At 45.5% G+C, this 15,370-nt stretch overlaps 1 protein-coding gene and 2 long non-coding RNA genes across 11 annotated transcripts in view; 1 reads left to right on the forward strand and 2 right to left on the reverse strand.

The window, feature by feature from the left end:
* Positions 1 to 1,609, reverse strand: part of HIVEP2 (HIVEP zinc finger 2) — a 141,380-nt gene extending 139,771 nt beyond the window's left edge. For 7 of the 9 annotated variants that reach the window (XM_065057235.1, XM_065057225.1, XM_065057233.1 and 4 more), the window contains exon 1: positions 864 to 1,609. The gene's annotated coding sequence lies outside the window, so the exon portion shown is untranslated. Of the gene's footprint in view, positions 1 to 339; positions 558 to 863 lie in introns of those variants that run through there. The other 2 variants (XM_065057239.1, XM_065057231.1) reach the window with 1 other exon arrangement.
* Positions 1,610 to 1,754: 145 nt separating this feature from the next.
* On the forward strand, positions 1,755 to 4,319 carry LOC135579065 (uncharacterized). Its single transcript, XR_010471409.1, has 2 exons — positions 1,755 to 3,861; positions 4,099 to 4,319. It is a non-coding gene; the product is annotated as an uncharacterized LOC135579065 (long non-coding RNA).
* Positions 4,320 to 4,439: 120 nt separating this feature from the next.
* Positions 4,440 to 15,079, reverse strand: LOC110362796 (uncharacterized). The gene is made up of 3 exons (XR_010471408.1): positions 11,000 to 15,079; positions 10,763 to 10,901; positions 4,440 to 10,441 (listed from the first exon to the last, which is right to left on the reverse strand). It is a non-coding gene; the product is annotated as an uncharacterized LOC110362796 (long non-coding RNA).
* Between the last annotated feature and the right edge of the window lie 291 nt (positions 15,080 to 15,370).

The following is a 15,370-nucleotide window of genomic DNA, read 5'->3' on the forward strand; positions in this document are numbered from 1 at the left end:
CACACACGCACTCACACACGCGCACCCCGGCACGGCGGCGGGTCTCCCCGCACACACGCTGCGCCCGCCGACCCCCGGTGGCCCCCGCGGGGACGTGCCGGCAGCCGGAGCCACTCCCCCTCCGGCCACCCCCAGCGCCCCGCCCGTCGCCGCGCCGGGTGGCCCCGGGCGCCCCCCTCGCAGGGCGCCCCCCCCCCCCGCAGGGCGCCAGAGGCCGCGGAGAGCGTCCCGTCGGGGCGGCCCCCCCGCGGGCGCCTCTCCCCGGCGGTGACCATGCCCATTCCCCGCCACAGGAGGGGATTACGCAAGGCAGCCTGCTCCTCATCTGCATACACTTACAAGCTGGGTATTCCCCACATTTCCTAACGGCGTGTCACCGACAAAGGCCTGTCCCCGGCCCCGTCCTCCTCCTGCGCCGGCTCCGTAGGGCACTGACCGGCCCGGGGGCAGGGCCGCCGGCCGTGGTTCCCCGGGGACGGTGACTGCCAGCGCCCAGAGCCGCCGCCACGGAGGTGACTTACCGGTCCGGCGGTTTTACAGCCCCGCCGGCGCCCTCCCCCGCGCCTGCCCTCCATTTACCCCTGCAACCCCAGGGCCGGGGGGCTCCCGGCGGCGGCTGCTCTGCCAATTTCTCCGGCAGCACTTGGAGTGTCGGCGTCAGACCCCCCGCTCAGCAAGCGCCCTCTCCGCCGCGGCCCGAAACCCAGCCCCGCGGCGCCCGGCACCCGAACCCCGCCGCCGGAGTGCCCCCCGCCGCCGGCGGCTCGGCGCGGCTGTTTGCTGGTGCCGGTGACAGGGGACGAGCGGCGGGCGGGCGGCGGGCAGAGCGGAGGCGGCTGCCCGCAGCAGCCGCTGCAGCTCACCTGGAAAGTCACCGAGGAGGAAGGAGGGAAGCCCTCCCGGTGCCCTTGTTGTTGCTGATCCCGCCGGGCGCTCTTGTTGCTCCTTTGCTAAGCGCTTGCCTGGAGTGAGGTGGCTCGCGGTGCTTCTTTATATATAAAGACAGACAGAGATATTCCAGCGGCCAAGGGGCGCCCGTTTCACGCATTTATCTCAAGGCAGGTCATGTCTCTCCCTCTTTTTGGAAAGGATCATCACCATCACCCTGACAGTGGCGGAGGGGCTGGTGTGGCACGGGGGAGAGGCGGAGGCCCGGGAGCCGCAGCCCGCCCTGGCCGCGGCGGGAGGGAGCGCTCCGCGCTGCAGGCAGCTCTGCCGGGCTATTCCTGGCACCACTTCCCAGAACAGAAGTTACGGGGCGGCGAGCGCGGAGCGAGCGCGGGGAGCGCGCCGCCCGTGACGTCACCGGGTCCCCCCGCGCGCCGGCGGGGAGCGAGCGGGGCGCGACCGGCAGCGCCCGGCCGCGCGGTGATGGGCGCTGCCCGCCCGTGTGCGTGTGCGGGGCGGCCGAGGGAGAGGTGCGCCGGGCAGCCGGGCAGGGAGGAGGCTGGGCTGCGCAGGGAGAAGCCGCAGCCTCTCCCCGCCGGCGGAGATCACCGCTCCCCCTCCCCCTCCCCGCCGAGGGAACTCCCAGGAGAGCCAGTCCCGACTTGCCGTGCACCAGGCGTGCGTCCTCCCGGCCTGAGAATTTCCTCCGCGGACGCGGGATCCTCCTTCCCCCTCCCCTCCCGCCGCTTCCTTTTTTTTTCCTCTCCCCCGGCCCCTCCGCCCCTCGCTCTTGCCTGGTCAAGATCACGTTATCTCTCGGGGAGAACAATACACCGCCAGGGTTCCCCGTGCCGGCCCCGGCTACGCAACCTGCCTGCCGGCGGCGCCCACCCGGCCGCGGCAGGCGCCTCCGAGCCGGGGCACGGCTCTGCCCCCTGGGCAGGCGGGCGGCCGCCCCGACCCTCGCTCACCGCCTAAGATACAGCCCTTCGGCAGCGGCCGCGCAGCACACCGGCACGGCGAGGCTCGCCGCCGCTGCGGAGGGCAGGGAGCCCGCCCGGGGCAGGCAAGCCGCGGGCGCTCCAGCCGCCCCGGGCTCTGCCGCAGACACACGCGTTTATTTTAACAGCCTCTCGCCGCCAGCGCCGTGGGGAAGCGCCTTGCCCGAGAGCGGCCCGTGCCACCGGGAGGTCGCACGGAGAGTGCCCACGGTGACCGAGCATCGGGCTCCGGGCCAGCGCTCCCCTCGCCGGGGGCGGCCACTGCCGCCACCTCACGCCGGCTAACGGCCGCCCGCAGCTCGCGCCCCCACCTCCCTCACCGCCGCTCACGGGGCCGCCCGCAGCCAATGAGCGCCCGCAACGTCCGGCGGCGGGGCGGGGCGTGTGGCGGGGCCGGTCTCCCGCAGCCGCCGGAGACCCCGCTGGCCCCAGAGCCGGGGCGACCCCGGGGCGGGGGAGCCTCCGGGGAAATGGCCTTTGGGAGGCGAGACGCGGTGCCTGCGCTTCCCGGCAGCGTTCCAGTGCGCTCCCGCGGCTGCGAACTAACCGCCGGCTGCCGGAGCCGCCACTGAACCAGGAGCCGGCGCAGGTTCCGCACCGACACACGCCCCCGGTCCTGCTGCTGACAACGGCTTTGGGTCAGCTGGAGTCACAGACTCATGGAGCGCCGGCTGGAAGGGACCTCAAGGATCATCTGGTCCAACCTTTCTTGGCAAAAGCACAGTCCGGACAAGCTGGCCCAGCACCTTGTCCAGCTGAATCTTAAAAGTGGCCAATGTTGGGGAATCCACCACTTCCCTGGGGAGGTAATTCCAATGGCTGGTTGTTCTCATCTTGAAAAAAATTCCTTTTGTGTCCAATCGGAATCTCCCCAGGAGTAACTTCTACCCATTGCCCCTCATCTTTTCCATTTGACTCCTTGTAGAAAAGGAGTCTGCATCTTCTTCTTTGTAGCCACCCTGTAAATACTGAAACATGGTGATGAGGTCTCCCCTAAGCCTTCTTTTCTCAAGGCTGAGCAAGCCCAGTTCTCTCTTTCTTCACACGGCAGCTTACCAGTCCTTTGATTATCTTTGTGGCCCTTCTCTGGACCTTCTCCAGCCTGTGGTGGTTTTGTACAAACCTGAGTGAGGTGTGGGGAACAGCATTTGTTTTCCTTAGATCTGCCACGGCTGTTCACCTGGCCGGTTCCCTCGCTTGGGTGTTTCAGCAGCATGGGGAGCCTTTCTCTGGCTTCACCTGGTTTGGCTTCCCTGTGACACAGGCCGTGCTGGGTTTTTGAAAGCAAGTCCTCATTTAATTTTCAAAGCAAAATAATTTTCTTTTGGGGAAGCCGTTCAGCCTCATTTGAAGGCTACCATAAGGTGAAGTGATGTCAACTCATAGCACTTTCACTGTGACACTGGAAGTTGTACAGGCACTGGAGATTATTACCTTGGCTCATATCAAGAAAAAAATCTCAGCCTCATGGATGAAGAGGAAAAAGCGTACATATAAATCCCGAAAGCAGTAGTTCTTAGGGCAGATGCCAGAGCAAATAAAACTGTTATTTCAGTTTTAGTAGTTAAGAATTTTAAGTAATTCCTGCCGCTTTTAGGGACTAATAACAATTTAGTGCTTGGGGCTGACAATACAAGAGCACGGGATCTATTAATAAATGTCTTTTCATCCTAGTGTGGTCCTTGGCCCCTGTTGACTTTGGTGGCTTTTGAGTCAGGCTCATGGGGCTTCACTGTCCTCAATCTGGGAGGTGCAGGAGAGTCTGATGATTTCTTGGGACTCACCTCAAGTGATACAGGCACAAGCATCTCACGTGATCGTAATTTTGCAATAACCTATGACTTCTGTTTCATAAAAGGCTTCCTCTTGCCAGCATATTCAGCACTAAGAGGACTGAACCACAGCTAACAAAGAGTTGCTTGCCCCTTGTTAAGGCTGTGCGCATGTCTGTCTTTGTTTTCCTGGTTTTCAGGTAAGTGATACTGTCATTCCTGACACCAAGTATTGTTTGACTGAAATTATTCTGTCTGAGTAAACATATTGACCTTGGGCTAGTGATATTTATTTGATGTCATGTCAGAAGAAGTCAATGGGAGACAGGAGTGCTTAGGCTTTGTTTTAAATTGAGGTTTTCCCATCCTGCCACTTTTCATAGCAATTGTGTTTACCTCTGCCCACAAATGACGGCTGCCAGTGTCTTCCCCTCCAGGAAGCTGTGTGCCCAGCATTGTCTGCTTCTCTCCTGCCTTTCACAAGACTTCAGAGGACCATTTTTGTTGCCACAGAGACCCACCCACAGAAGCTACTGCAACAACGGTCAATATTCAAAATAATTGTAAAGAAAGTGTTTATTGACAATTATTTTCAAAGTAAAAAGAAAAAAATGTTCTCTCTGTAACGCTTTTGAAAATAAAGGTCTTTTTCCAATTATGTTATCTCACCAGGTTTTACTTTGTGTCCTTTCCCACATTATCTTAGTATTGCAGCATCAGTCACAGCCATTTCCTTTGCTGTGGTTCCACAAGGTACATGCTGGAGTTACAACTCTTGGGCACCTTGGTGGTCCCAGGGAAGAGAATGAGGCTACACATGCTCAGAAGCCTCGACTGTCATACCTAGTTTGCTTGGCTCAAGCTGCAGAGCAGGTTTTACGCAATGCATAACTTGCAGCTGCAAGAGTCCCTAGCTTGGGGGATACCCCCCCAGCCAAGGAGGAAGGGAGATCTTTGCATGGTCCCTTCAGCCCACTCCTCCTTTGTGAACCATCATAGGGGAATGGGTATAAGTGAGTGCAGGCTCACCTTCACCCCCCACTGATGCTCTTTTCCCCTCCCATGGGGAGCAGGAGGCAGGAGCGCTGTCCCATGAAGGGGCTACAGCTGGGATGCCCAGGCAATTTTCTTCACAAACTCCTGCCAGTAACTCCAAAGAGAGGCAGCAGACATCTGAATCACTTTCTCTTATCTGCTTGTGACAACAATATAACTTAATAATGATGTCCTTACATCATTACATCATACCATCCTATCATTTCCCTCTAGATTTATTTTTTTATATTTAAATACAGCATTTAATAAAACTATAACTACACTGAGAACTAAGGGAGCTTTCAGGTGTGAGATTTGCACTTGTTATTTAAGTAGAGATTTTGTAGATTTATCAGAAAATAAGTAATTCTTGCTGCTTGGAAAGAACCTTGGCCATCACAGCTGCCGCTAGTAGCAAGTGGAATACAAAATGATAATATTCAGCAATGACGTTCACAGTTTATTAAACAGTATAAATTATTCTGAAAACTTAGTTTGACCTCAGAATATACAGAATCCATCGGTTTTGTAAACTGTGCTGCTCTCAAAGTAGATAATAGGAAGCATTACATAATTTTTCTATAATAGTACAGTTGAGTTGAAACATTAAATAACCATTCCTAAAATAGCTAGCAATTTTAAAGCAATTCTTCCTTTCTTACTTTGGGAAAAATTACTTGGTCCCTAAGCCTATACCCACAAGCTCTTACCTATTTCTTCACAAAGTTTTTACAGATACAGAGAAGAGAGAATTCCTTTATATGCAAGGCTTGATACTATCTATGGATTTCAGTATGAGCAGCGTAAAGCAAAATGGACCAAATGTATCCAATTTCCTGAAGGTCTCAGAAAGCAGAACACAAACTTGAATTAGTATTGGTGGTGTTATCTCACTGTTCAGCATCCTCTTTCCTAATGTCTGATTGAGGAAACCTATGGGAAACTGGGAACAGCTTTCCTCATAAATAAACAAATACTAATAGTTTCCTGTCAATGTTATTTAAAATGCATCATGCTTATTTGTGTAGGAGCTTTCTTCCCCTTTCCTTCTCTCCTTTTTCCAACTGCATGGACTGCAATGTCTCTTGCTGTCCTTGTCTCTTCCACCCTCCCCACTGCTTAGTTACACTTGGTCCTCCTTACACTTACCAGTAAATCTGCTGGTTTTCCAGTGCTGGGAGGGAGGTGCACTCCCTCTTTTGTCCTCCTCTTTGAGAACCTGCTCGTTCTCCTGGCATGAAGGGCCCTGAGCTGGATGCAGGGGCAATGAACAGCTGGTAATGGTGAGGGTCTGTGCCACCAGCCCCTCCTCAGGGACTCCTGGAGAGCCCAAGGGGGCACCTGCAGCGAGTGGGAAGGAGGGTGGGAAGGAAGACTGAGGGAGCTCAGAAGACTTGGCAAGAGTCCTGAAAGGGCTGCACTTGTCTCCTGCTTTACTTTGGATGCCAAAGGCATCACAAAATCCACTTGTAGAGCTGTATTAATTTCATTAACTGAGGGGATTTTATTTTGAGAGATACCTACCTTCTACTGATCATCTCAAGCTCTTCTCAGAGATAACTAGCAGCTATGAGTTTCAATACCATAAAACATATTTCTAGCCACAGCATTCCACTTTCTCATTTGTACACATTGCTTTCATTTTGCTCAAGAGCCGTCTTATCAGAAAAGAGAAAAAGACATTGCCAGTTCCTCCTCCCAACACCTCTCTCTATGGGTTCCTTGAATCCAGGCTGCTGTATCTTGTTTGTCTACTTTCCTAAGTAAACAAGGGTCACCTTTCCTTATAGGGGAGTGTGTCCGTGACTCCTCCACAGAACACAAAGAAGTCACTGTGAAGCACCTCTTTATCCACAACAGCTTCAGGCTCATATAGTATCAAATGGTGTGAAGGAGCAAGAAGCCAAGGTGGTTAGCTTGAACAAGCCTGTGTGTAAATAACTCTGGCAGAGGGCCCAAAGGAAGGGGAGTACTGTTTGCTTGGTAATGAACAAATCGCTCTATTTCCTGAAGGAAAAATATTTTTCTGCTATATTGAGCTTTCCCTCAAGAAAAAAAAAAAAAAGAAAAAGAGTAAGTGATCTTTTTCTTCCCATAAAGTATTTCCAGATGCAGAACTAACATACTGTGCGTATCAACAGCTCGATAATAACATGTCATCACTTGACCTTGGAAAGGGGGAAAAAATGAAACAAGTAGAATTTTCTGAAATTATGCCCTTTCATGGGAACGATTTTTTAAAGCACATGAATTCTGGGAAAAGATTTTTAAACAAAATTTGATAATTTTTACTTATTTCCATTTTTTCACAGCTAATTAGCCAGCAATGCTGACCAGAAATTCAGTCAAGTGATTACGTGCACTTCTAACATGAGATAAATGAACCCTGTAAGTGGTATAGCCAGATTCGCTTTGTTAATCCTTTTTACTACCACAATCTAATTAAGTTTTTGAAAGATTCCTAGGCGTTTTGCTAAAATATTTTGCCTTGCCAACAAGCAGGCCATGTTATCAGGCACTGGTTATTTCTCTTTAAATAAAAAATAATAGCTCCTAAGTACTTTGTATACTGCACTTGGTTGTCTACCCACCCTTGCCCCACTTTTTCTAGGAACAGCTGAAGTGACAGCCTGCCAAAGACGGGGCGTGATTTAGTGGCTTTTGAGTTATTTATAACCTAAACAATTAAGTGACTTAATATTCTAAAAGCTTACTTATTTATATTCCCATTAGACCTGGGAGCCTTTAGTTTAGCATTCTTCTGAAATGGGCAACTTACAATTTTGCGTCATCTTCCAATTCAAAGAAACCTTGAGTGCTTCAAGTATAGAGAATTTCATGTATGGGCTGGAGAGAGACAGAGGGGCAGAGTACTCTTAGCAGTGAGTAGAGACAACTCGAAAACAGAGTAAAGGAGAATATCTTGACATCCCAAATTGGCAGAGGGCGCTTTAGGTAAGAAAAATGGCATTAACTAAGTTACAGTTACCTAAAATTTGGCCATATTACCCTGTCTTCTCTACTCTTCTGGTACGTGTCATGGGAACCTTCCAAACCACATTGGCTGCCCTCCTGGTTTTTCCATCTCAGGAATCTTCCCACAGGTCAGTGCCCTGAGCATCCTGCAAATACCTTCCCTCACAACTGATTCAGAGGGAAGTGTGCCACCTACTGAAGGACCTCAGACACTTTCTAGAGGTCTTGGACTTTCTTAAATTCTTTCCCATTCCAAAACTTTCCAGGCATTCACACACCTGATTTGAATTAGGAATGAATCTTTGTTTTATGAACATTTGTAAACTCAGGTGTTGGAAGGTCACGAAGATGGACGTGAGCAAATGCAAGTCAGGTTAGTTCTGTATAATTAATGAGTAAGTAGCATAATTTGAGATAAAAATAAATCCTCTGTCTGAAAGGAAGTGTTGCCCCTACATCATCACTTTTGCTAAAAGTGGGATAAATATGAAGAATTATCGCTATAACTGCAAGAAAATATTCAATTTGGGGACGATCAGTACAATATGGATGTGTTTGCAATACTGACACACAGTATTTGCAGTTTAGGTATTGGTTAGGCTTTTTTAACAAGTGAACAACTGCCTTTACTGCCAGATAGTATTAATAGTTACCTTTGATAGTGCAATTTTCAGTTAGTTATTCGGTTGAACAAGCTCAAAGGAAACTTTACACAGTTGTTGTCATAGCTTGTTTGACACACCTTGAGAGTGTCCTTTGCTTACCTGTGTCTCATGCCACAGAGTTATTCATGCATAGTAACACATCATTTTTGCTATAAAAAAAGTTGAAGCAGATGTCAATGCTGTTTCAACTGCTGTAATAGTGGATAATAAATAAATACTTTTACAAGACTCATTTTTTCAAGATCTGCAGAACTGCATAACTGGAAAGGTTTAAGTTTTGAGGCTCATCGGAGCCCTTCACTTTCAAGTCACTGATTTAAATTCTGCCCTTGCACATTGGAGTAGATAAAACATCAAAAATTCTAATTCACTGAAATTAATAGGTAATATGTCTTTAAAGGTTATCACGCTTCTTTATTGGACTTATTTGTTCCCAAGAAATATTGTTCTCAAAAATTCTCACAGAGAATTTAATCAAAACTTAATCTGGAAAGTAAAGAAATAAAATAATATGTTTTAGAATGATCATCTTAATGTATTTACAGTTTGAAAATATGTATAATAAAAGTTCAAAGTGTTTCTACCAGTTCTGTCACAGTCTTAACCAATCTGTCATACAGTACATTAAAATCTCTTTAATACCTGAAACTGTACCATTCCAGGTTTCACATATGTAGGAGACAGAAGGGAAATAAAATGCATTGTCAGAAAGCACAAACCAGGGAGAGATCTAACTCTAAACTCACTATCACAGTCACAGGGTCTATATTGGCTATGACTGAGCAAAGAAACAAAAAAAGGTCTGGAAGTCATTGTTGGCAGTTCTGCAAAACCATCAGCCCAGTGTTCAGCAATGGCCAAGAAGACAGAGCAGTTATTGGGAGTTATTCAGAAATGAAAGGGATAAAAAAGCTATAGAGCTGTAGAAATCTAGGGTGCATTGTACTTTTGGTCATTTTCTGCGCACTGTACTCCAAGTGGGACCGCTCCACAGGTCAAATCCCCAGGCAGGCAGGGTGGGAGCCAGCGCTGGCTGCCACAGTGGAAGCCCTTTGGGAGCCAGTTCTCGCTCCTCCGGCTCCCTGTCCCTCAACCCCCAAGGCACACAGGCCAGCCGCTGGTGCTCAGTCACACAAAGGTGTTTGTGGATTATGAATGGTGGCCATCTCATTGGTAGTTTATATTAAATTATTAATCATGAGGAGAGGGTGATCCAGAAGTGAACACTCACTGATGTTCTCAAAATCTAACAACACACAGGGTACATTCCCTTCTTCCCTCCCTCCAAGAAAACTAGTAGATGGCAGATTTAAAACAAGCAAGAAGACCCACTTATTGACACAGCATATGGTTAATGCATGGACCTGGGGCAGAAGAATACAGTGGGGTACTACAGCACCAATGTCTTCAAAACAAGATTTGCCTTGTTAGCTGTGAGATGGTCCATTATCAGCTACTGAAGGGATGGCCATATGCACACAGATGCCCTGGGGTTCAGTCCCTAAAACACTTGCTGGCAGACGGAAGAGGACGTATCACAGAAAAGATACAGGAGACGAAAAGAGGAAATTCTTTCTCTAGGCCATGTAACTGGCCACACTTTGAGGACAATAAATTAGAGCTTTAATCTGGCTGCAGTAGTGGCAGCTCTTACCTTCCTACCACTTTATGGGGGATTTTTTCAGTCACAATTAGCCTCTCTTTCTGCAAACATGTGACCACTTCGGGGTTTTTAATGATTTTCAGTTTAGAAGATTATATGGAGAAAGCATTCAATGAAAATTTCAGTTCATCCTTCAACTGTTTTTCTTTTTCATAACGAAAGAAACATTGCAGAGCATGTAATATTTTCTTCTTTGAAGACAGAAATGCATTTGAAGATCTCCAGCAGGATACTGATTTGTCATGATATAACCAATTCTAATAGTTAAAAGATCAATATAAACTCTATTTTCCAAATACTACAAGTTTATAAATGTGAAAAACCCAGATAGCAAACTTTGTATTAACTGATTTTTTAAAAATCCTAATATTTTTGAGCCATTGTCAGCCCAGTTAGGTGTTCAGCATGTGTTTTGCATTTCAGAATCCATACACCATTCATCTGTAATAAAGAGATATAAAAAGGATATGAGTCATTAGTCATATTCAGGAAACATGTTTCTGAAAACTTAATACCTGACCAGTTGCCAGTAAGTAGCAATCTGCTACATATAAAGCTACATATTTTAATGATAGTCTTTAAATGTTAAAATTGTAAACTGTAATGGAAACAACATTTCTGTAATAGAATATTTAATATCACTTAAGACCCACTAAGGACTGCACAATAATTCTTACATGAATGGGAGCTGGGTAAAATTGCAGAGAGTCAGTATAGTACCATAAAGTCTGAAGTCAAGCTGGTATGTAAAGACATACTTACGGTTAACTGCAGGAATGAACTTAGTGATTTCAGTTATGTTCTCTTGGGCTTGAAGTTAAACAAATGCTTAAGTGTCTTAGACTTCACAGTCCTATGCCCTCCATCCTTTCTCATAGACAGTGAAGTTTCTTACACATCTCTAGGAGGAGAAGTAGGATTTGGCCCAAATCAGTACACTAATAGAAGCACTTTCCCATCTCCAGTGACTATTAGAACACATGAACATGGTTTTCTTACTTTTTGAGAATTATTGGATTTTTCATGTGGGTGGCTGCTACCGAATCAAAACAGGTTGCATTAATCAGATGATGTTCATTAACAATTTTAGTTGTGGTCTCAGTATAAATATGAGGAATCACTGGAAATGGGGGAAAAAAAAAAAAGTCAGTCAATAAGACGTTGACAGATGCTTTAAAATGCATTTTTTACTCTAAAGCTAAAAATTGTAATTACTGATGTAATAACAATGTTTTGTTAAGGAACTAGTAAGATGCCTGTTCAGCTGGGGACAGTCAGTTGGTAGATACCAACATGTGTAAGTAGGGATTCATTCCTGGGCTTACAGCGTGGCCATCGTATTCCTGGCTCAAGGTCTCTGGTCTGTAGAAATTACTAAAAGAACAAATTGAAGTCTGTGGCATCTTCATTTAAACTTTAATTATATTTCAACAATTTCCAAAACAAATTCAGAATTTTCTGAAATTACAGAAAAGTTTGCAGCAGTTAAGCCTGTGTGTTATGAGCAATGGGCATGGAAGCCTCACTCACAGCCATACAATTAATTAAAGGCCATCTTTTTGTCTTGTTTTCTCTGCCCTAGGTAGATGTAGAGGTCTGTTAAACAGTTTAGGCAAATGCTTTTCTTTCAAAAAAATCGAAATTGCATCTTTGGTTTCAGAGCAATAAAACCGGATAAAGACAGTTCCTGACTGTAGGCAACAGATGTTCCTGAAGTGTAAATTAACACGGATTTTGGTTAAAAGAATAAAATGTAAAAAATATTCTTGCAGTTGGATACAGTAAGAAAGTGGGAGACTTTGGCGGTGACAGGGTGTGGAAATCACTGAATCCATGAGGTCAGATACAGCTTCAGACAAATTCAAGGAAATAAGAGTAGAATAGTCTATTAGAGGAGATAATACACAATTTGAAATAGGTGGCTTTGTTGACAGTAAACCAGCCTGACAGATTTGTTAGTCCTCCAGTATCATCCCAACAGGACTTCAGAGTCCATAGGCATTACTGATTTGGTTTAATATAACCAGTTATTGCCTGCACTCCCTGTGCCATTGAAGCTACCACAACTGAGGAAAAACATTTGAGGAAAGCATAACAAACATCTAAGTCCTGAGAAAACAGAAAGTTTCAAGTTTGGCTTCAGTGAAGTCCTGTTAGTGCAATCAAGAATGAAACCTTCTTCTGATTAAACAAATAGCTGGGCCAGCAAATCGGGTAGCTGGTGACCTAAACTTGCCTACAGTTTGCCATCTTTAATTACAATGTGTTGGACTGACTAGCTGACTTACAGTGCAGTACTTACAAGCTTTTAATTTGCCTTATCTGCCTCTTTAAGGCCACATGAGATGGTGCAGCAGTCCGAAATGGTGCAGAAGTAAATTTTTCCTCCATACCATAACTTCTGATGCCAGAACAGGCTGGTATGGAAATCCAAATCAAAATTCATTTAAAGATATTTGGATTTTTCTAATTTGATTTTAATTACTTTGCAACCAGACCCATACAACACAGAAGACAGCTAAGCTATAGCTGTGCTAGTCAATGAACCAGGCTAGAACCTATTCTCTGTCCCTGAGGACTTGCATCTTTAATGCCTTCCCAAAACAGAATGGCATCACACACAATACCTGTCAGGAACAGCGCCAAGCCCTTGCTATTCCCTGGGCTGTGCTCAGGTGTTTCTGGCACACTGCCATTTGGCACAAGCCAAAACCCTGCCAGGAAGCATGTTCACTGCTGAACAACATCCATGATAGCATTCAGAGGGCTAAAACCATGCCCTGGCCTTGTGTTGCACATTCAGAGAGAAGTAGCCTAAAATAATGAAAAGATACACAATCAGAAAGTCAAGGGATCATTGGCAAGATGCAAAGAGGGAAACAGAGTGCATATTGGCAGGGAGTGAAAAAAAAATGGATGGGAAGAAATACTGAGAAGGAAATAATGTCAATTCGGGAAGCACTTAATAATGTGTTTTAAGTTGAAACATATGCTTCAATATTTTCTTACTGATAGTCTGTGTGCTTCAAGTTAGGCATATATTTGAGCAGCCTGATGATCTGGGGCTCTGAAATTAAGTTTCACAAGCTGCTTAAAGTGATACAAACCCCTGGTATCACTGAGAGGGATGAGCTTCCCCTTCCCAATGCCCCTAGCTCCATTGTTCCACCACCTCTTCTCTGCTGGCATTAGTACTTGTGCGAGCTGCACTGTCAGTGGCTGCAGCAACGCACTTGCAATGGGGGCTGGAGGACGTGAGCCGGACAGGCGAGGGCAAAACTGGTTTTTTCAGCATCTGCACCTAAGCTGAACACAAGCTGAAGATGTCAAACTGCACTTCATGTGTCCTCATCCACTACACTCCTTCTCCTTTAGCAAACAGAGATTTCAAAGTCATCTTGCATGGGCCACCTGGGCCTACATAACCTTTTTCTGAAGTAGTTAAATACGCACCATATCTCTGTGCAGACTTGTTGTAAGAAACAGATCCATCTACGTGACTGGAAATAAATAAAAAAATATTCATTTGCATTTTCAGAACAAACATTTCTAAAAGTTATGTATTTTTTTTTTTCCCTGAAGTGCCTGACAGATGGTTTGAGTGAGGAGTGGTGAGGCACTCAAACACTACCACATTCCTAGTGTTCTGTCAGCTATTTATCTTCTATTACACACATTGAACATTGAGAACACATCTCCTTCATAAACTTCAACTTTACCTTAAATTGATAAGAAAAAAACCTTTCAGATGTCCCATATTGATAACACTGTAACGGTATTGCTGGAGTTATCGGGCTACATCATTCAATGTACAATGCATATATACATGAGCTTGTTACTCAGGAAGATACAATAAAACAGCACCAACTGTTTAAAAACCTATTAATCTGGATAGTACCATTAGCATAAGCAATACTTTATTATTACCAAATTAAATCCATTATAAGTATCTTGATTATCCAATCAGGTTAGTAATAAACAGACTAAAGCTATCTACATGAATGACTGTACTGCTTGATGGAATACACTTTGTATAGGTACACGTTCATTGAACTTTTAGTGTGCTGTATTGTTATCTGTAACTCTGACAAACTGACTTTTATAACAGCTAAACATTCAATGAAAGAACAGTTAGAATGTTTTCATAGGTTCTGTGATTGGTATTTGTTTTTCTTTTTGGGGGCTACAAGATATTTTCTAACATATCACAGTTCCATCAGTCATATAATCCTTGAGCACTGTGAAACTTAACTACATATTTTTTGCTTCAGATTTTACAAGAATTAGGTTAACAAAAACAGCAATGAAGAACAAACATAAAATATTTGAAAAAATAAGATGCTAAATGGATATTTCAGATGACAAGGCTATCATGTTGTTATTGTTCCCATGGAGTCAGAGCCCTGCTAGAGCTGACTGAACATGGGTGTGCTAGTCTCTTGGGACAGACTGGGATTCAGACTGCTCCTCAAAAAAGACTTCAGATATTTAGAAGTGACAGAATAAAGTCAGAGATTTACTAAGGAGAATTTTAAGAAGGTAGGGATTTTTAAACTATTTAACAGAAATTTGTATGTTTATCTAAGGACACATATATGGTCTTTTATCAGTTATTTGACTATTTTTAAAGTCTGCTATTTCTTGTAAGTGCTACATATGCCAAGTATTTTATATATGTCCATGTAATGCATGTAGGATACAGCCAAATGTCAACTCCAGACTCCCCTGAAGATTTTGCCAGGGGAGGCTGCCTCTTCATTATGGCTACTTTTGCTGTAGTGTGCAACTGCTTCTAAAAACATTATTCTCCCAAGCCTTCTACATAAGCAAGAAAATAGGCATTTTCTACAGATGGGAAGCTGAAGCTAAAAGATTATTACTTCACTTTGTGCTGGCAGTCAAGAAAATCAGGAGGAGCAGACCTCCCTGGTGCTTTCTGTGACCTTTCTTATTGAGTGGATGCAATTTCCTCCTTTTTGGTGCATTTCCGCCACACATGTGTTGATGGGGTTGGTATATAGGACGGCAAGTGGAATCAATAACTTGATTCTATTTATCAGAAGTTGGATGTCAAAAAAATGCTGTAATTGTCAGCCATTGCCTCCCATATATATGTGTGTATATATATATATGTATATATATAAAAATTCTTTCCCAGCACCTTCCTAGAGCAATACAACTGGGATTTCACAGAGGCAAAGATGGCATATGTTGTTTGATAGCCAGAGAGGGGAGATTTCCATCACTGCCCTGGACTTCCCTCATGCAATTGGGGAAGAATATCATAGGATCAGCATGAAGTTTAACTGGCCCCCAGTCTCAGTCTGATATCTTACTCTGTAGGTGGGATTACAGGCAAGGAACCAGAAC

This window comes from Columba livia, chromosome 3 (assembly GCF_036013475.1).
Source record: "Columba livia isolate bColLiv1 breed racing homer chromosome 3, bColLiv1.pat.W.v2, whole genome shotgun sequence".
Classification (NCBI taxonomy): domain Eukaryota; kingdom Metazoa; phylum Chordata; class Aves; order Columbiformes; family Columbidae; genus Columba; species Columba livia.